The sequence below is a fragment of the Pongo abelii genome, chromosome 1 (genome assembly GCF_028885655.2).
Source record: "Pongo abelii isolate AG06213 chromosome 1, NHGRI_mPonAbe1-v2.0_pri, whole genome shotgun sequence".
Lineage (NCBI taxonomy): Eukaryota > Metazoa > Chordata > Mammalia > Primates > Hominidae > Pongo > Pongo abelii.
This window is the reverse complement of record NC_071985.2, coordinates 13,603,759-13,624,332: the sequence shown is the minus strand read 5'-3', so window position 1 is coordinate 13,624,332 and position 20,574 is coordinate 13,603,759. Positions and strand designations below refer to the sequence as shown.

General features: G+C 49.7%; 1 protein-coding gene across 3 annotated transcripts in view; it reads right to left on the bottom strand.

Annotated features, from left to right (window-relative positions):
• GNG4 (G protein subunit gamma 4) overlaps window positions 1-12,314 on the bottom strand; it is a 105,851-nt gene extending 93,537 nt beyond the window's left edge. Inside the window, exon 1 of one of the 3 annotated variants that reach the window (XM_054547767.2) lies at window positions 12,246-12,314. The gene's annotated coding sequence lies outside the window, so the exon portion shown is untranslated. 3 annotated transcript variants of the gene reach the window in all.
• Between the last annotated feature and the right edge of the window lie 8,260 nt (window positions 12,315-20,574).

The window sequence follows — 20,574 nt, the reverse complement described above, 5'->3', positions numbered from 1 at the left end:
CCCCCCAACAGGCCTCGGTGTGTGATGTTCCCCTCCCCGTGTCCATGTGTTCTTATTGTTCGACTCCCACTTATGAGTGAGAACATGCAATGTTTGGTTTTCTGTTCCTGTGTTAGTTTGCTGAGAATGATGGTTTCCAGCTTCATCCATGTCCCTGTAAAGGACATGAACTCATCATTTTTTATGGCTGCATAGTATTCCATGGTGTATATTGCCACATTTTCTTTATCCAGTCTATCATTGATGGGCATTTGGGTTGGTTCCAAGTCTTTGCTATTGTAAATAGTGCTGCAATAAACATACGTGTGCATGTGTCTTTATAGTAAATTATTTATAATCCTATAGGTATATACCCAGTAATGGGTCCTCCTGCATTTTTAAAGCCAGCCCAGCGCGTCCCCCACTTTCTGTCTCAGACGCTCCTATCTTCCTCTTACGAGAACCTTTGTGACGACAGTGGGCCTGCCAGGTATTCCAGGTTCACCTCCCCATCTCAGGATCCTTCCCTTAATCACACCTGCAACATCTTTTTTGCTGTGTAAGATTCACAGATTCACAAGTTCCAAGGATTAAAGGGTGGCCATCTTTGGGGACCAAGACTCTACCTACCACAGTAGTCGTCAGGAACAAGTAGTTCATACAACATAAGACACTAAGAGCCTGGGCTGCAGGAAGCACTTAATTAATGTGAGCCAATAATCATTTTCCCTTGCTGAAACAGAGCCCCCAGCCTGGAAGGCTTTCGCCTTGCACTGGCTGTGCCCCGATGGTTCCATCTGGCCAAATCATGAGACCTCCTTCCAGAGGCCTTCCCTGTCCTTCTGGGCGGGGCTTGGTGTCCTGCTGTGTTGAGGTGGGAGCTGTTCTTAATTCCGTGTTGTATGCTTTTTTTTTGAGACAGAGTCTTACTCTGTCCCCCAGGCTGGAGTGCAGTGGCATGACTGCAACCTCTGCCTCCTGGGTTCAAGGGATTCTCCTGCCTCACACCCAGCTAATTTTTGTATTTTTAGTAGAGACGGGGTTTCACGCATGTTGGCCAGGCTGGTCTCGAACTCCCAATCTCAGGTGATCTGTCCGCCTTGGCCTCCCAAAGCGCTGGGATATCAGGCGTGAGCCACTGCGCCCGGCCCTGTGTTGTGTTATAATCGTCTGTCTCCCTCACTGGATTGTAAATGCCTCAGGAGCAGGGATGGCCTCTGACTTATTTTGCATTCCTATCCCGAGGATATGGCACACAGCAGCTGTCAAATGTCTCCTGGATAGCTCATGGGTGAAGGTAGGCCTGTGTCCTTTGGGGTGTCCAGAACCTCAGAGCTGCCGTTGCTGCTGTGGGAGGGGAGCAGTGAGGGGGTCTCTAGGTGGGGGTCTTGTGCTCTGACAGAGGCAGCTCTTCAGGGTGGTAGCTGGTTTCCCCACAGAGAAGGCTGTCTCTCACCCCAGGCAGAGGAGGACAGATCCATGCATTCAGCCTGGGGAGGGGACCTGGTGTTGCAGGCACATCATGCTTTCGGTGGTCAAACCCTCACAGCCCCACGAGGAGCGGGAGAGGCTGGCATAGGACACAAGAGCCTGGGGATGCTTAGGCAGGTTGGGGGGAATCAGATATCAGGAAGAAGGACCCACAGAAATCATTTGGTTCAACACATCTCAAATCTGGTGGCTGCAAAACTCAAAGACTAATTCCCGGACCCTAGCCCAGACCCACTATGTCAGAATGTCCAGGGGGTGAGGCCCAAGAAGGGATATTTTTAAAACTGCCCAAAATGCATGCAGCCAGGTTTGAGAACCACTGCTGCATCTACCTTAGGCTTTATACACAGACTGTGCTACAAGTGAATGGTTCTCAAAACAGGTGTGTAAAACAGAAGGAAGGATACACGCATCATTCAACATACTACAGTGAACCTGCCAGACCACACATCAAGGCGAATACATACGACAGTCCTTGCCAAGCTGCGTCTTCGAGCCCGCCTGAATCCCAGCAGGGTGGAGTTGAGGGCGGCCTCTCTACTTCATTTAGCCCACCAGACCTTCGGACCTGAGGGTCTCTGATCCAGCCTCTCGGGGCCACCACCCCCTGCAGGGCTCCAGGAAGGGTCAACTTGCCCGTGGGCCAGAGCTCTCCCTCCCTTTTGTTGCCGCTTGGCGCCCGGCAGGTCAGAGGTCACTGGGCCCAGCAGCCCCAGTCCCTGGATGGGTGGAGCACCCACAAAACAGCCAGGCTGTGAAGAGGCCCACTTTGGAGTGACAAGGGGCTACCTCTTGTGTGTCATTTTGCAAAAAGAATCTCTGTCTCTTCCTCTACCTTGAGTTACACTACCAAATGTTCCTTTTGGTTAATGCAGCTTTCTTACATGCTAGGGGTGAGAGCAGGGGAAAGCCACTTACTCTGTCAGGAAGGCAGTTGGGCATAAATTAATCTGTAGGCCAAGTGCAGTGGCTGATGCCTGTAATTACGCACTTTGGGAGGCCAAAGTGGGAGGATCACTTGAGGCCAGGAGTTCCAGACCAGCCTGGGCAACATAGTGAGACCCCATCTCTACAAAAAATTTTAAAAAAGAATTTAGCGGGGCATGGTGGTGGGCAACTGTAGCCCCAGCTACTTAGGAGACTGAAGTGGAAGGCTCGCTTGAGCTGGGGAGCTCAAGATTGCAATGAAATACCATCACATCACTGCACTCCAGCCTGGGCAACAGAGTGAGACCCTGCCTCTAAAACTAAATACATAAATAATCGGCTGGGCACAGTGGTTCATGCCTGTAATCCCAGCACTCTGGGAGGCCGAGGCAGGAGGATCACCTGAGGTCAGGAGTTCTAGACCAGCCTGGCCAACATGGTGAAACCCTGTCTCTACTAAACATACAAAAAATTAGCTGGTGTGGTGGCGGGCGCCTGTAATCCCAGCTGCTAGGGAGGCTGAGGCAGGAGAATGGCTTGAACCTGGGAGGCGCAGGTTGCAGTGAGCCGAGATCGTGCCACTGCACTCCAACTTGGGTGACAGAGCAAGACTCCACCTAAAAATATAAATAAATAAATAAATAATCTGTGAATCCACCAACACTGTCACCTACTGGCTCCACGTGCATCAGATGAGCTCATTTGGGAGGTCACCTTAACCTCGGATCAACGTAGCAGGTCCTCCCACAAGCAGCCTATTTAAAATGCGAGCCACCGCCTTCCCTGGAATTCCCTACCTCCCAGCCTTGTTTTATTTTTCTCTCATGCACTTACTATATCTTAAATGCTTATTTATTCATGTACTTGTTTAAACTACTTTTGATTTTCTGACTTCTTATCATTGGTCTGATTCCTCCACCGTAACAGAACTTCTATGAGGGCGGGGATTTTTCGCTTCCCCCGCAACTGCCTGCGTTTTCGTAGCCCTAGAGCTTCGAAAGTACAGTGCGGAAAAGCAACGTAACACAGTAAGAACTGTGCGGAAAAGGAGAAGAAAACCAGACCGCAGGGGCATTTCACAGCTAACCACGGCGGTCCGAGGAGAACGCAGGGTGGAAGAACCCGAGGGAGGCCCGGCAGGGGCGGGGTGAGCCTTGGCCCCCCTCCCGTGCAGGTGTCGTGGGTAAGCTGCCACGGTTACTGTGAAGCAGGGCCAGGGCCAGCCCTCCCGCCTCGAGGCCACTGGCGCTTGGCGGGTGGGAAAAGAGTGACCCGGGGCAACTGAGCATAACATAGAACAGAAACTCCCTCTCGAATAGAGACCCACGCACGGAAGGATGATACACTGCGATTCCCCGACGTGGGCCTGCAACAAGAGACGGGTGCTAACAGCGTCCGAGCCAATCCGCAAGCATCAGGGGGACCAAGAAATCATAAACAAGAGGCAGAACGCAACTGCTCCAACGCAGAAAGAATGAGACATCCAGGAAGGCAAGGTGGTGGCGGGTTGGCTGTGGTTTTGCAGAGGCTGGCAGGAGAGGCAGGGGCTGGGGAGAAGGCAGGGTTGGGGAGGGGTCTCTTTTAAGGGAATCCAGTGCACGAAAGTCTGTGTAAGAAAGGGTGTGCCTCTTACAGAAGGATATTTGTTTTGTCCTAAACTTGCTGTGTGTTCTTTGAGGCGCAGGCCTCCCTGCTTTGTCATCACACCTTGGATCACCCCGGGCAATCTCACCCCTGTGACTTCACCTGGGTCCAGCCAGACCTCTGCTCGGCTCTGCACGTACACGCCCCCGGATGTCACCTCCTGACTTGGCAAGTCATACACCCTCTCTCTACTCGCCCAGCTTCATTCACAAAACCAGGTCACATTACCCTTTGTCCATCCATGCTCAGTCTAGAAACCCTGGGATCCCAGACACCAGCCTCTCCCTGCCCCTCCGTTTCCGATCAGATGGCCGCCCCGACTGACGCTGGGGCCGGGGCACCCTTGGGCGTTATCCAGTGTCCCCGTCCTCCCTCTCCTGCCCCATGCCTCTGACCTTCCCCGCATGGCAGTCACTGCCAGAGGGCCAAGGTGGGGCCTGCTGCTTCCTGCTTCTGCCTGACAATGGCCCTGGATTCCCTATTCTTCATGGTCAGGCCCACCTTCACATCCTAGCTCTGATCAACCTTTCTGCTCTCTCCACTCCTCTCTCCACCCTGGGCCCCTGCTGGCCCCCCTGCCTGGAAAGCCCTTTCTCATTTTTCTGGCTTGAAAAACCTTCCTCAGCTCACCAGGGCCAGCTCAAGACACCCTCTGTTGTCACACCCTTTCTGCGCTGCTATCAGGAAGAACTAACGCTCTCCCTGTCTGTGCACTAACCCAGGGTAGGTGGGCTGTTTTCACACATGCACCCCCCTCTAGGTTCTGACTCTTCTGGAGTGCATGACCATATCTTATTTGTTTCTCTGTCACCAGTGCCTAAACTATCTGATGCATATATTTATTGCAGGTGCTTATCACACATGCAGTCATGAACACCTCACAAATGCAAGGTTCACATACAGTCTTTGATGAACACATCTATTGCATCCAGCAATGTATCTGTATTGGAAAAGTCCTTCCATAGCACCCAGTAATGAAAAGGAATGTGGCGGGGAGCAGTAATGGACACTAAGACTAAAAACACCAGAAGACCACAGTGAGATCAGCAGAGCCCTAGAATGGCAAATCCATGACAAAGAAAATTTCTGTTGAATAAAAACGTGCCTGGGTACAGACCAGCAATTGGCTTCTTTCAGACACTATTGACTGCAACAAACTCTAGCACAAGGAGAGGGTCTAACGAGAAACTTGTTCAGAGGATGCTGACCCATCCATCAGAGAGCACAGCAAACCCGAAAAGGTGGGGAAATGGCAGAGCAGGGGCTGCAGGCACACTTGCTGCAGTGTTGGTGGAGCACACACAGAAAGATCTGCCCGAGAGAGTCCCAAAAGGCACAATTCTACAAGATCAACCAAGTGGAGGGGAATGGCAGTGAAACGCCAAACTCCTACTGAAAGGTTGATGGGTACAGCCTTCCAGAGACAGGGGTGGGTGGTAGGAACCCGGGCACCCAGAGGTCCAGATCAGCAAAAGAGGCCAGTGACTCTGTCTCTATCAGATAAAATTCAGCCACAGCGGGAGGGAGCATGTGAGACCGACGAAGGCCTTGCCCTGGATCTACACCTCACCCTGTTCCAGAGAGAATTCAGTGGCCAGCAACACTGCCAGTTCCCCTTTATTTCCCTCAAGGTCAACTTTTGGAATTCTCTACTCACATCTACCGAGTGACCCTCCTCGGCCACCTTCACACCCACACTCCAGGCCCACCACTGCCCTTGGGCATGAGCAAGCCTGACGGTGTCTCTACATCCTGGTAACACCTTCTTCCCCGCACACACTGTCAAACACATGCACGGTGTAGACTGAAGTCATCGGGTCTCCTTAACCAGGCTGCAGCCCCCTAGTACCCTGCCATGCGGCCCCACAGCTGACGGGGGGATAAACAAGCACCTTCAGACTAGAGCAGCTTCTGAGTGATACGCAAAGTTAACCGGGGCACAGAGAAAACAGAATTTTCCCAAGGTTGCTGAAGGAAAACTAAAACCGAATGAGGACTGACTCATGCTCGTTTAGTCGGCCACAGGCTAGGGGCAGTGGAAAGGCCCTGCTGGAAATTTCCATCCAGGGTCTGTGCAGGGCGGGTACCCCAGAGCCTCAGGGCAGGGCAGATGGCTCCCCGGATCGGGCTGGAGAGACATCCAGGAGGAGGATGCCAGTTGTTGGGTGTAGCTGGACCTTCCTCTAGACAGCCATGGGAAGACGACACCACTGATGAGGAAGGGGAGATGCAGCAGCAGACACTCCGTCCACACGGGCCGTGGACCGCCAGAGACCCCAGGGCCCACATGGATGTGTGGGTGTTGAAGGGTAACACATAGTCCTTTCCAAGGTGTGTTGATGACTTGGCTCAGCCTGCAAAGCCAGGCTGCCTGTACTGCTGCCTGACCTCTGGCCTCTGGCCTCTGGCCTCCAAGAGCCTGACCTTCTGGGAAGACAGAGTCCCAGCATGGGGCCTGACCACCCCATCTGCTCTTCCTGTTCATCAGTGTCTGGACCTGAGCCAGAGTCCTGCTGGGCTGTCGTGGAGAAGAACCTGCTCTCAGCCCTCAGCAGCCTCCCTGCCCTGCCCTGCCTCCCACCCCAGTCTCAGCAGCCTCTTGCTCTTTTCTTCCCACCATCTAAGCTCATTTCTCCTCTTTGGGCCTTCATACATGGGCACTGCTTTGCTAGAAATCTCTCAATTTTACCTCTCTGTGTGGTGGGACACCAGAAGAAACAAGGTTGAGTTTGGGTGCCGGAATTTGGAGGAACATGTAAACACTTTTTCTGCTATAGTTGTAGAGGTGCTTGAATAAGAATGTTCAGGCTGGGCACGGTGGCTCACGCCTGTAATCCCAGCACTCTGGGAGGCCGAGGCAGGTGGATCACCTGAGGTCAGGAGTTCGAGACCAGCCTGACCAACGTGGAGAAATCCCGTCTCTACTAAAAATACAAAATTAGCCGGGCACGGTGGTGCGTGCCTGTAATCCCAGCTACTCGGGAAGCCAAGGCAGGAGAATCGCTTGAGCCCAGGAGGCGGAGGTTGCAGTGAGCCAAGATCGCGCCATTGCTCTCCAGCCTGGGAGATGAGCGAAACTCAGTCTCAAAAAAAAAAAAAAAAAATGTTTAAAAGAGTTAAAAGTGTTTTCCTTCTTCCTATTTTATCGCCCTGCCTCTCTTTCTTTGTTGGAGCCCATAGGGAGGGGACAAAAGACAAGGCCTTACAGCTGTCCATTAGGCAGGGGCACTGGGAGGAGGTCCAGGCATTGATGAGAAAGGCATAAAGGCCCAGTTAGTGCCAGCTCATGTGATCCATCGTGGCTGTTGTCCTGTCTCGTGCACAGGGGGTGTTGGGGGAGAATCAATCTCTCTGGCCCAGAGGGATGCTTAGAGTGCTTCTTCTATCTCTAGGGCCTTCCATGGCCTCAGAGCACGTGCGTCACGCCACAGAAAGCCAACCCAGCAACTCAGAGAGAAATGGTTTTAGAAATCTAAGAAGCAAGAGAAACAAATCCTCTTGGGAAAGGAGCTCTTGTGCAGTGCCTGAGTGTGGGTCTCTCTACAGTTCTCCACTTTCTTCTCTTCCACACGTCTTTGTCGCTTTCACTTGTCATTTGTGTATACTTTTCCTACATCAGTTAAAAAAGGTTCCCACCACCCACCAAACCTGCTACCAAAACACTCCTGGACAGAGAGGACACAAGCAGTCACTGCTGTTTTTTTGCAAATTAGAAACTTGGCAGGTATCCTGTGAGTATCAAAGGAGATCATCCACATGACACGTCCAGCCCAATCATTGCCCTTCTTTCCCCTTGTTGCCCACTAACTTGGGCTCCTTGCCCTATCCGATCCTCGGACACTGGGCCTTTGGTGGCCCACAAACCTCAGGGCCATGGAGACGAACAGTTCCTCCATAGCTCCCTATGCTTCCTCACTCCTGGGCACCCAGGGCTCCTTCCCCAATGAGCACGGCGTCTTCCACACAGCCGGCTTTCCCTTATCTGCATGGCACCTGTCACTCTGTCTACCAATTTCCAGCAGGGAACCTGATTGCCCACCAGCCACCATTCAGCCTAAGAAAAACTCCTTGGCAATTAGAGGAATTTGGAAGGCTCCAGCAAGCTCACTGAACTGATCCCTTTTTAAGCACCCATTGTTTTCTCTGCAGTAATGTTTTTCTTTCAGCAGCTTTTCTCGCCTCTATTTCTTAACATTTCCTAAAATGAAAATTTCATTTGTGTTTTTACTTTTGATCATTTATTAACAGTCTTTGGCTTATTCTTTAGAGGTTTTTAATCAGCTTCTTTCAGTCTTTCAGTAGTATTACCCTGCAATCTCCTTTTCTTTCCTGATACTCATTCAGCTTTTCTGACTTTCAGTTAAAATATCCTTGCTATCCACTGTTGATAGGATATTTATGTAGTACTTATACCTCTATTAAAGGGGTTAAATTTTGGTTTCTGGTTTTAAAAAAGAAACAATCTCTCTACTTGAATAATACAAGTCTCTATGCCTGAGTATATCTAGAATGAATAAAAATACCAAATTTTAAAAAAGGAAAACCAGCAAGATTAGATAGCAGTATATCCTCAAAAGGTGTTTCAAGAACAAAAACCAGGTAATATTTTAAAGTCACTGCTTCAAAATTCCATGAAGAAAGGGGCAATCTTCTGACATACATTATTAGGCATTCTCCCCTCTCCAAGCAGAAACTGAGACAAACTAGGAAAAATGTGATAGTGAAATAGTGAGATGCAGCTATAAATAAAAGAACAAATTGTTGGGTACAGACCTTAGTCTTTGCTTTCTGCATAAGCAGTAGTTTTGTGGCAGGCGTGGGTTTGGGCGTGTAGGTCTGGGGGAAGGAGCATTGTACACATTTTACAGTGTTCCTGCCCTCCTGAGACAGCTGTGACTCTTGCTTCCCCAGGGGTCACGGTCCATGTTCCCACCTCATGTTGTTTATTTATTTTGAGGCCAGAGTGCAGTGGCACCATCTCAGCTCACTGCAACCTCTGCCTCCCAGGTTCAAGCGATTCTCGTGCCTCAGCCTCCCAAGTAGCTGGGATTACAGGCGTGCACCACCACGCCCGCCTAATTTTTTGCATTTTTAGTAGATATGGGGTCTCACTATGTTGGCCAGGCCGGTATCGGACTCCTGACCTCAAGTGATCCGCCCGCCTCGGCCTCTGAAAGTGCTGGGATTACAGGCGATGTTCCCACCTGATGTTTTACCATTTCAAAGAATGCACTGAATATTGAGGGACTTCAGGGACTGTCACTTTTGCTTTAAAAACTGTAAAGTGAATCTAGGAAAAGCTTTTTTTTTTTTTTTTTTTTTTTTTCCTGGTTTCTCCACCATCAGTTTGCATGAGAAATGCCAATCATGGGACTGCTGGGAATGACCCTTTAGCTGTGCTGTTTCTGAGCCAGCCCTACATCCTCCACTGGCTTCCTTGGGCGATTTTATTTTAAGGCGTATGAGGAATGGAGTTGTGCATGGAGATGGGGGCCAACAGGAAGTCCATTGTCCTAAATAGTCATTTCAGCCTAACTAACCCCATGGTGAGGCTGCTCATTAACAGGCAAGGCATCCCTGTAAACCTTGCATTTGCATTAACACCTACTATTTATTAAGTGCCACAGCCATCTCTTATCATGACCGGTCACTGAGCAAACCCTACATTTCAAAAACAATCCAGTTTACAGGTACTCTGTTTCTCTGGGCTGGAAAAGGCTTTCCATTTATCAACTTAGTTGTCCCCCCAGTCGCCTCTTGCAGGGAACAGGGCCAGATCAGATGGCGGCTGGTTCCCCTCCCCCGCCTCATACAAAAATCAGGAAAAGGAGTTGCGGGAGGAATCGAGAAGCCGGCCGCAGAGCCCAGGTCCCCCATGGCTACTGTGAGGCATTTGCCACTGCAAATTTCCTGTCCACTGTGGGAAGCGGCACACCTCACTCATGAGCAGACGACAGGACTGGCACGTTTTAATGGAGAACACGGGCGCAGCCTAGGCGGCCTTTTGCTCCGGCTGAGAGGCACGGGCCCGGTGCCAGCATTTGACAGTCCTGGGAGGCGACGGGCAGAGGAGAGACGCGGCAACCGCGGGGCCGGGGAGACGGTGGGAGGCCCGGCGTCCATCATCCACTTTATCACTTGATCAAACTTTAACATTTTTGGGTTTCCTAACACCTTAGCCCCAAATACTCGAAATGAAGCAAATCTTAAATTAAGGAGTCTTTCCCCACCACGCTCTGTCCTCCTCCCCACTTCACCCTCCCGCCGTTTCGCGTTATTTCCAAGGCAATTTAAAAAATCAAGCCAAACAAAGCTTCCCGGTTGCTGCCGGGCGCGCGCGGCGAGCGAAGCACATTTCAGTTCAGCACCAGCCTCGGGGACAGACGCCATCAAGGAGGAGAGAAAACCACCCTCGGCTGCGGTGGCTCCAGCGTCACCCCGGGTGCTCCCGAGGCGGCGTCCGGGCTGCTGGGGAGCCAGGAGGGCTTCCTCAGGCACTTGCCAGAAACATTTCCCCAAAGAAAACGCCCAACCAGCCACGCCATCTCCTGCCACTGAGGTCCTTTTCCACGGGGGACGTCCCCGCTGGGAGAACAGCAAACGCTCTGTGACCTACAAATGGAAGAGGGGACCCCCGAGCCCCCGCCTGCCTCATGCCGGAGGGACCGGGCGCCCCCAGCCCCGGGAGCCCCTCGACGCGCTGCGAGGGGGCTGTCCACACCCGCGCGCGGGCTTCCCCGGGGCCCGGCGGGAGGTCCCGGGAGAGGAGGCCGAGGGAACTACAGGTCTTTGTGTCGCGTGCAGCAGCTGGCGGCGTGAGGACCACACCGGCGCCAGAGCCGTCTCCCTAGGTCCGGAGACTTTCACCCCGAGTTTCCCTTCCGCGTCTGGCTGCACCGGGGCTGGGCTCTCCCCGCGGACACCCGGGGCTCTGGCCGGGCGCCCACTTACCCGGAGCGGGGTCACGCGCGGGCTTCGTCTGCAGCGCGGTGCTCGCGGGGGGCGGCCAGGCCGAGCGGCATCGCTCCGCATCGGGGCGCGGGCCGGGCTCGGGTGCAAACGCGCGCCTCGTGCCCCTCCCGCCGCCCGCGGGGTCTCCGCGTCCCGTCACCGGCCCCGCCCCGCGCCGCGCCTCCCGCCCTGCAGGGCCCGACCACGCGGGCCTGGGGGTGCAGGCGGACCCTCCCCCGGCCCTGGACGCTGGGGGCTTCTGCTCGGCCCCCTGTGCCGTGGGGGCCCAGGCTGGGGAAGGGGGAGCCGGCGACTCTGCGACCCTCGCCCCCGTTCCACGCTGGCCGCGCCCACTCCGCCGCGGGGTCTCACCCGGGAAATCCCGCCCGCTGCCACCGACGTCACTGCTGCGTCACCGGGGCTCCCGCGCTCCCCGCCCCCGCCCCAGCCCGGGTCCGCGCCCCCCGCCCGCTACTCGGGCCCACGCCCCCTGCCCCAGCAAAGGGCCGCGCCCCCGCCCCGCCCGCCCGGAGCCCGCGTGGCCGGGGGACCACTGGAGGGGTCTGGGGGGCGGGGCCGGGGGGTAAATCACTGGGGGGGTCTGGGGGACCGGGCCGTGGGGGAATCACTGGAGGGGTCTGGGGGGCGTGGCCGGGGGACCACTGGAGGGGTCTGGGGGGCGGGGCCGGGGGGTAAATCACTGGGGGGGTCTGGGGGACCGGGCCGTGGGGGAATCACTGGAGGGATCTGCGGGGCGGGGCCGGGGGGGAAATTACTGGAGGGGTCTGGGGGCGGGGCCGGGGGGGAAAATCACTGGAGGGGTCTGGGGGGCGCGGCCGGAGGAAATCACTGGAGGGATCTGCGGGGCGGGGCCGGGGGGGAAATTACTGGAGGGGTCTGGGGGCGGGGCCGGGGGGGGAAATCACTGGAGGGATCTGCGGGGCGGGGCCGGGGGGGAAATTACTGGAGGGGTCTGGGGGCGGGGCCGGGGGGGAAAATCACTGGAGGGGTCTGGGGGCGGGGCCGGGGGGGAAAATCACTGGAGGGGTCTGGGGGCGGGGCCGGGGTCGCTGGAGGGGTCTGGGGACTGGGCCGCGGTCAGCGCGGGCTCCCCGAAGCCTCGGGTACCGCCCTCGCTCGGGGTGAGCTCCAGCGACTGGGCCTTTGGGGCGCGGGCCGCTTCCCACCCTGCACCCAGGGACGCCTCGGAAGCCTCCGGCCAAGGTGGGGAACGGCGGAGAAACGCGGAATACCTGTGCGAATTCGCGCGGCCGCGTCGCCACTAACCGGGCGAAGGCTGACCCGACGTTGCTGAGTGACGGGGACCAGGGGCCGGCGAGGCCCCAGCTCCGCGGGGAGCGAGGCCGGGAGGGCGGAGGGCGCGTGCTGGAGGCAGGGGTGCCCTTCGCGCCCCGGTTCTAGGAGCGACTGCTCTCCAGGCCTCGTCCCTGTGGCACCGCAGGCTTTTGCGCTGGAGATTTTAAAACATCTTAGTGATCGCAGCCCTCGTCCTTTCAGAGAAAAAGCAGTTTAAGCGCCGTCCATTTTCCGACTTGGTAAAATAATACGAAACCTTGGGAATAGAGAAGCAACGAAAACATTTCACGCAGTGTTGGCAAGATTTGTAGAAAAGGAGGCCAATATGAATTCCCTTTGTGAAAACAACAACATAACATCATGATGAACGATTAGGAAATATTTCAGGAAGATCTGGGCGCCTCATCCTCATCCGCCGTCCACAAGCGGTCCCTGCCACAAAGGACACAGGGCGCCCTTGTTGCTCAGGTCCCTGGCCCCACTGGTTGGACCTTGCCCTACACACACGTGTACCTTCTCGGAGCCCAAGGGCCAGATTGGATGCGAACGCGGAGATCACAAAGGCCCGTAAACACGGGACCAGCAAACACATTGATTTTTACAAAGCTCCCAAGTGCCCATTTAAGGCACAAAATTAAACCTTGGCAAAACGACTAAGCCAATGTCCACCTCAGAGACTTCTAAAAGCGAGAAAGATATATGAGTACTGCATTGAAAATTCAAGCAAATCCAAACCTGAGCTCATTGTTTTCACCCCAAAATCTATTTCTCCTGCGTTTCCTGCCCACCTCCCGCCCCCGACTGGTTGGCTAAGGCAGAATCCTAGGTTTCCCTTTATCCCAAATCCCAATCTCAATCAATCACAAGGCAAATCAGTGTCTACACTTTCAAGCGCATCATTTCCTTATTTTATCTTTCGAATTGTTACACTATCATTCAAGACAGGATTATGTCAATTTTAAACAGGAGGAAGAGGTCAGTCAACCAGTGGTTCCAGAGTGGATCCCAAGACCAGTAGAATCAGCGTGTCACCTGGGAATCTTTTAGCGATGCAGACTCCCAGGCCCCACCCCGACCTAAGGAATCAGAAACTCTGGGGGTGGGGCCCAGCAACCCGTGATTTCCCCAAACCCTCCAGGTAATTCTGATTCCGTTCATCTCTGGACATCACCCAGGATTGCTGCAGTAGTGTAAAGTCTGGCACCAGGACCCTGGGTATCAGTTTTCTTTCTTCTTATTTATTTATTTTTTTTTGCGGAGGGGGAGGGAGTCTCGCTCTGTCGCCCAGACTGGAGTGCAGTGGCGCAATCTCGGCTCACTACAACCTCCTCCTCCCGGGTTCAAGCGAATCTCCTGCCTCAGCCTCCAGAGTAGCTGGAACTACAGGCGTACGCCACGACGCCCAGCTAATTTTTGTATTTTTAGTAGAGTTTGGGTTTCACCGTGTTGGCCAGGATAGTCTCGATCTCTTGACCTCATGATCTGCCCGTCTCGGCCTCCCAAGATTTTTCTTCTTTATTCCTAGTCATATCCTTTGTTTTGAAGTCTTCTTTGTTTGTATCTATATAACCACTGCAGATTTCTTACTATTAGTGTTTGCATGATATGTGTTTATATCCTTTTAATTTTTAAATCTATCTGTATCTTTTTTTTTTTTTTGAGACAGACTCTCGCTCTTGTCGCCCAGGCTGGAGTGCAATGGTGCCGTCTCAGCTTACTGCAACCTTCACCTCCCAGGTTCAAGTGATTCTCCTGCCTCAGCCTCTTGAGTAGCTGGGATTACAGGCGTCCATCACCACGCCCAGCTAATTTTTGCCTTTTTAGTAGAGACCGGATTTCACCATGTTGTCCAGGCTGGTCTTGAACTCCTGACCTCAGGTGATCCGCCCACCTTGGCCTCCCAAAGTTCTGGGATTACAGGCGTGAGTCACCGCACCCCGCCTGTACCTTTATTCTTAAAAGTGGGATTCTCCATCTTTGTAGGCAGCACAGAGTTGGATCTGCTTTTAAAATTCAGCTTGACAATCTGTCAGCTTGACAACTAATAGTAAAAAATCTGCAGTGGTTATATAGATAAAAACAAAGAAGACTTCAGAACAAAGAATATGACTAGGGATAAAGAAGGAAAACCTTGGGAGGCCGAGGCGGGAGGATCACAAGGTCAAAAGATCGAGACTATCCTGGCCAACATGGTGAAACCCTATCTCTACTTTTAATTGGAATGTTTAGTTCATTTACTTCTTATGTAATTATCATGTGGTTGGGTTTAAAACTACCAACTTGCTATTTGTTTTCTATTTGTCCTCTTCTTCATTCCTTTTTTCCTGCCTGAGTATACTTTAGTATTCCATTTTATCTCAAGTATTGACCTTCATTTTCCTCCTCTTTCTTTGTTCTAGGGTTTATAAAATGCATCTTTAATTTACCGTCGACTACCTTCAAATAACATCATACCACTTCTTCTTCACTATTAGATTCTTTATAGTGTGTGCTTCCATTTCCCCTCTTCCATCCTTTGTATTATTTTTGTTATATCTCCCTTTTACATAGGTAATAAAGCCCACAGAACATTATTTTACTTTAAGCTGTCAATTTTGTTTTGAAACATTTAGAAATGATTTTGAAAAGTCTTTTATCATTTCTGATGCTCTTCATTTATTTGTGAAGATCCAGATTTCTATCTGACATCATTTCCTTCTGCCTGTAGAACATCTTTTAACCTTTTTTTGGCAATACAGATTGGCTGATGATTGTCTGTTTTTGTTTTTCTGAATATAAGTATTTTGCCTTTGTTTTTGGAGGTTTTTTTTAGATTGACATCTTGAAGAAGTTTAAAGATATCATTTATTGTGCTTGCATACTTTCTCTGAAGAAATCTTCAGGCTAGGCACAGTGGCTCACGCCGGTAATCCCAGCACTTTGGGAGGCCGAGGTGGGTGGATCACCTGAGGTCAGGAGTTCGAGACCAGCCTTGCCAACATGGTGAAACATCTTTACTAAAAAATACAAAAAAATTAGCTGAGCGTGTTTGTGGGCACCTGTAATCCCAGCTACTCGGGAGGCTGAGGCAGGAGAATCACTTGAACCCAAGAGGCAGAGGTTGCAGTGAGCTGAGATCACGCCACTGCACTCCAGCCTGGGCAACAAGAGTGAGACTCTGTCTCAAAAAAAAAAAAAAAAAAAAAAAGGAAAAGAAAAAGAAAAAAAAAAGAAATCTGCAGATCTTTATCCTGTTCCTGGATATGTAATGCGTCTCTTTTTCTATGGCTGATTGTGAAGTTTTCTATCACTGGTTTTCAATAGTGTGATTATGATGTGCCTTGATGTGGTTTTCTTTGTGTTTATGCTGCTTGGTGTTCATTGGATTTCTTGGATCTGTAGGTTTATAATTTTTATCAAAATATTTCAGATTAAAACTTTTTCACCCATTGTCTTGCTCTTCTCCTTCTGGGACTCCAATCACAGATATGATAGACCATTTGATATTGTACCATAAGTGCACCACCACACCCAGCTAATTTTTGTATTTCTAGTAGATGCTCTGTTCTTTTAAAGAATAGGGACTTTGTTTTGGAAGGTAGTTATTTACAGGTGTTTGATCCTTTTGATGGTTGTCTTAAAGGCTCGTAGCCATTATTATAGGATTAGTTTATTCTAGGATTAGTTTAGCCTTCCTACTAGGGTGTGACTCTTCTGGGGTCGCAATTGAATGCCTGTGTGTTCAATGAACTCTTCCCCTTTGGTGGGCTGGAACTCAGATGTATCCGAATCCCCTGTGAGCTCCGAGAATTGTTCAGCTTACAGCTGCCTGTACATTCTTTGCTCAGACCCATGGAGCTTTGTGTTATGCACATACAGCTTAGTATTCAGCCAGAGTCTCCATTGGACCCATAGGCATTACCCTGTAAGTGAAGATAATCAAGGGTGGGCTTCGTTTTTGTGAAAGACATTATCCAAAGACAAAGAAAAGCAACCAGGACTTAGTGGTTTATTTGCGTTTGGAAAGTTTTCCTAGAAACTATTAAGAAAAGAAACAATGAGACATAGTATCTGTCCATCCGGCCTGTGATGCTTGCTTCCTTTCTTCCTTCATTTCTTCCAAGTATGTACCTAATCTACCCTATTCCAATGACACTGTACCTTGCTCAAAACATTTTAAAAATTCCTCTTTTGTAATTACTTGCAGAATCACGATTTTTTTTTCAGTACCTCGTAACTATAACTTGTTTTTGACTAAAATAGTTCTAGTTTTCAGATTCAGCTGTGATTATTTCTGTCTGTTTTCAATCTGGATCTCTTCATTGCTGGGCAGCAACCTACTGTATGGTACCCTGTGCCACAAATTCCAGTTTCTCAGCCTCCCCCAAACTCTGGTCTCCATTTCCTCATCTCAGCGTGATTTCTGTACTCTTCTTTGGATCTCCTTCTGCACTGTAGCTACCTTTTAAGTACAGAAAACCAAGACAACAATAAGATTTACTCAGTTCATTTCCCTTCTTTCAGGCATCATAGCTTGTGCTGTCTGCTTTCCACACTGAAAATCGTTGCCTCATAGATCATCTCGTTTCCCAGTTGTTTTTGATAGCGGGGTAAGTCTGATCTCAGTTTTCCCCAAGTGGACAGAGGCAGAAGTTCCCATTATAGTTTAACCCTCATTTCCCCCATCCCCTCTTCCACCTCTGTCCCTGACACACTGAGCACTTCCACTCCTGCCTTCTTATAAACCTTTGAGTCTTGGTTTCCTTCTACCTTGGCCCAAATCTGGTAAATTTTTGTCTTCAAGATTTGGCTATATATATATATATATATATGTATATATGTTTTTCTTTTTTTTTTTGAGACAGAGTTTCACTCTTGTTGGAATGCAATGGTGTGAGCTCGGCTCACCGCAACCTCCGCTTCCCGGGTTCAAGCGATTCTCCTGCCTCAGCTTCCCAAGTAGCTGGGATTACAGGCATGCACCACCACGCCCAGCTAAATTTTGTATTTTTAGTAGAGATGGGGTTTCTCCACATTGGTCAGGCTGGTGTTGAACTCCCGACCTCAGGTGATCCACCTGCCTCGGCCTCCCAAAGTGCTGGGATTACAGGCGTGAGCCACCAAGCCTGGCCAAGATTTTCCTATATCTTTAATATCTTTGGGAAACCTAATCTGACTGCTCCCCTCTTCCCATTTGAGTCACCTTGATATGTAGATGCTTCTATTATAAAAGTTACTTGGTTGTGTCACAGTTCTCTTTTTACATTTCCTTTCTCATTGAGTTCTTTTGAGAGCAGATTCTCTGTCATAAATCTTTGTATCTGGTATGTTGTAGAAGCCCAAAAATGTTAAAAGAATGAGCAACCATGCTCCCCTCCATGTTTAATGGGATATCAAGGAGAACCATGTACTCATTGATTTGCTTAAATTTAAATTTTTTAAAAAGATTTGGCAAAGGTAGTTTGGTGTATGAGTGGCCTCACTTAGGAAGGAAATTACTAAAAGAACAGTGTTAGCTTTTGAATGTTATTCCTCGATAAAAAGTTCCCGAGCATCAATTGATAGCAGGATAATAAAAACTGCAAAATATTGTCTAATATGGAGCGATTTACTGCATAGAGAAAATATAAGGATTACGAGATTGAAAGAGAGACAGGTTGCTTCTGGCACAATTTGTCCCTGAATGATAATGAAACTGTTGGTCTTAAATAGGGCTCTAAATAAGCCTTTTTCAGTGGATCTAAAAGGAGCTCTTGTCATTTCTGACAGGACATGTGTACACAACTCTGTCACTTTTACTCTTATTTTAATATTTGTATAAGAACTATCCCGAGATAAATAAGGAAGAACTGTAATCTGCTAAAACGGAGGACAAGAAAACAGTTAAGAGACCCTTTAGGGGAGTCAAATAAGTTCACTCCAAGGAAAGTGTGTAAGTGAAGATGATCTAGTGTGGGCTTCATTTTTGTGAAAGACGTTATCCAAACACAAAGAAAAGCAAGCAGGACTTGGTAGTTTATTTGGGGTTGGGAAGTTTTTCTAAAAATGATCAAGAAGGCCGGGCCAGTGGCTCACGCCTATATCCCAGCACTTTGGGAGGCCAAGGCGGGCAGATCACCTGAGGTCAGAAGTTCGAGACCAGCCTGACCAATATGGTGAAACCCTATCTCTACTAAAAATACAAAAATTATCCAGGCATGGTGGCACGCACCTGTAATCCCAGCTACTTGGGAGGCTGAGGCAGGAGAATTTCTTGAACCCGGGAGGTGGAGGTTGCAGTGAGCCAAGATCATGCCACTGCACTCCAGGCTGGGCAACAGAGCAAGACTCTGTCTCGCAAAAACAAAAACAATCAAGAAAAGAAACAGTAAGACATGGTACCTGTCCATCCGTCCTGTGACGCTTGCTTGCTTTCTTCCTTCGTTTCTCCCAAGTACCTAATCTACCCTACTCCAGTGATATTATGCATTGCTCAAAATCTTTTAAAAAATTCCTCTTTTGGAATTACTTGCAGAATCACACATTTTTTTCAGTACCTTGTAATTGTAACTTGTTTTTGACGAAAACAGTTCTATTTCTCAGATTCAGCTCTGATGATTTTTGTTTTCGAAACTCATAGATGTTCACAAGGGAAAGATTGTCCAACACTAAGTATATTCCGAATAATTGGTTGTAATAACTGAGGAAATGTAAAGTTCAGGAGAACACAGTGGCCGAGACTACCAGTTAAACACAAAGCAGTGAGCAGCACCATTGAGCACATGCATCCATGAGGCGGGGCTGAAGCTGGCTTTGAAATGCCTGCAGCAGGGAACAGAGAACAATGCTTGGGTCTAAAAATGCACATGGTGGAAAGGGTGGTGGAAAACAGCTGTTCTTCTAGTCTCCACCTCAGGCTGTGAGACATTTTACCTCCTAACCCTGTTCTCCAGACCATTGTAGAAAATAAAATAGAAGTCTAATTCATATCCATGTAGGAGCACACGTAAGTAGCTTTTACTTGGTTGTAAAAAACTACTACTGCAGAAAATTGTGTATAGAAACTACATAATGAAGTTACCTAATTACTCATTTGTATTTAGATTATATCAACCACTATGAAAATTATAGCTTAATTTTTACTAAAAGTCTCAGAAAAGACAGTCTTTTTTATTTACTCTTGGAACTGGATTCCAAGGACTTTTACAGCTATTTTAACAAAATTAAAATCTGACAATGAAACACCAGTTCATTATCATCAGTCTTCAGAAGTTTTGGTAAGACCAGTTTAATTTACTTTGGCAATGAGCCAAACTTTGCCACGAGACAATCTTTTTCAAACTCATCTCTCATTAACTTCGTTCATGAAGGAAGAAACGAGCTCAGCTCTTGAGCAGGAATATTGTAGCCTAGTCTCAAATGATCTTCTAGTCATTTTGGCCTCAAAGGACACACTGTATTATTTAATTTCTCTCAAACAGCTGAGTTGCAACCCAGTGTCCCCAAAGTGGCAAGATATAGTTTTCTGTTGTCACATGACACATGATATAGGTGGCACCTCTTGCTCAACTCAATGTACATATACGTGTATATGTTTGGTATCAGCAAATGTAGCTGCCTTAATTGTGCAGTTGAAAACGACTGGGGGAAATCCTGCATGCAACATGAAGCTTTTGCAATACTCCACAATACCAGTTTGTGCTCAACTTAAAAGCTCTTTTGCTACCTTTGACCTCAGTTGTGAATTGTTCTCTCCAGTGGCAGTTGTTTTGTTCCCTTCCCATCTACCCTCCAACTGCTAATGCTTTTCAGTTGGTCTTTCTGATTCAAGGTTTTAAGCTCATTAGGTTTTAAAGTGCTTCGGCTTCATAGTACATGGGGTGTTATCCTGAGAAGGAGTACAATGAAAAAATAATATAGCTGTCCAAGATGTGAGACAGTTTGGGACAAACTGGGGACACCTGAAGGGTAATCAGCAAAGAGAAGAGAGGGCCTGCAACATGGATAATCCAAGAACTCCCATTGTTCTGCAATTACTGATAAAAAATGTTCACTCGTTGAGTTTGTTTCCTCTCTACTCATTTTTATAAATGTTGGCCTTGCCAGGTGCAGTGGCTCACGCCTGTAATCCCAGCACTTTGGGAGGCCGAGGCAGGTGGATCACCTGAGGTCAGGAGTTTGAGACCAGCCTGGCCCGCATGGTGAAACCTCGTCTCTACTAAAAATACAAAATCAGCTGGGTGTGGCGGCAGGCGCCCGTATTCCCAGCTACTGGGGAGGCTGAGGCAGGAGACTCACTTGAACCCG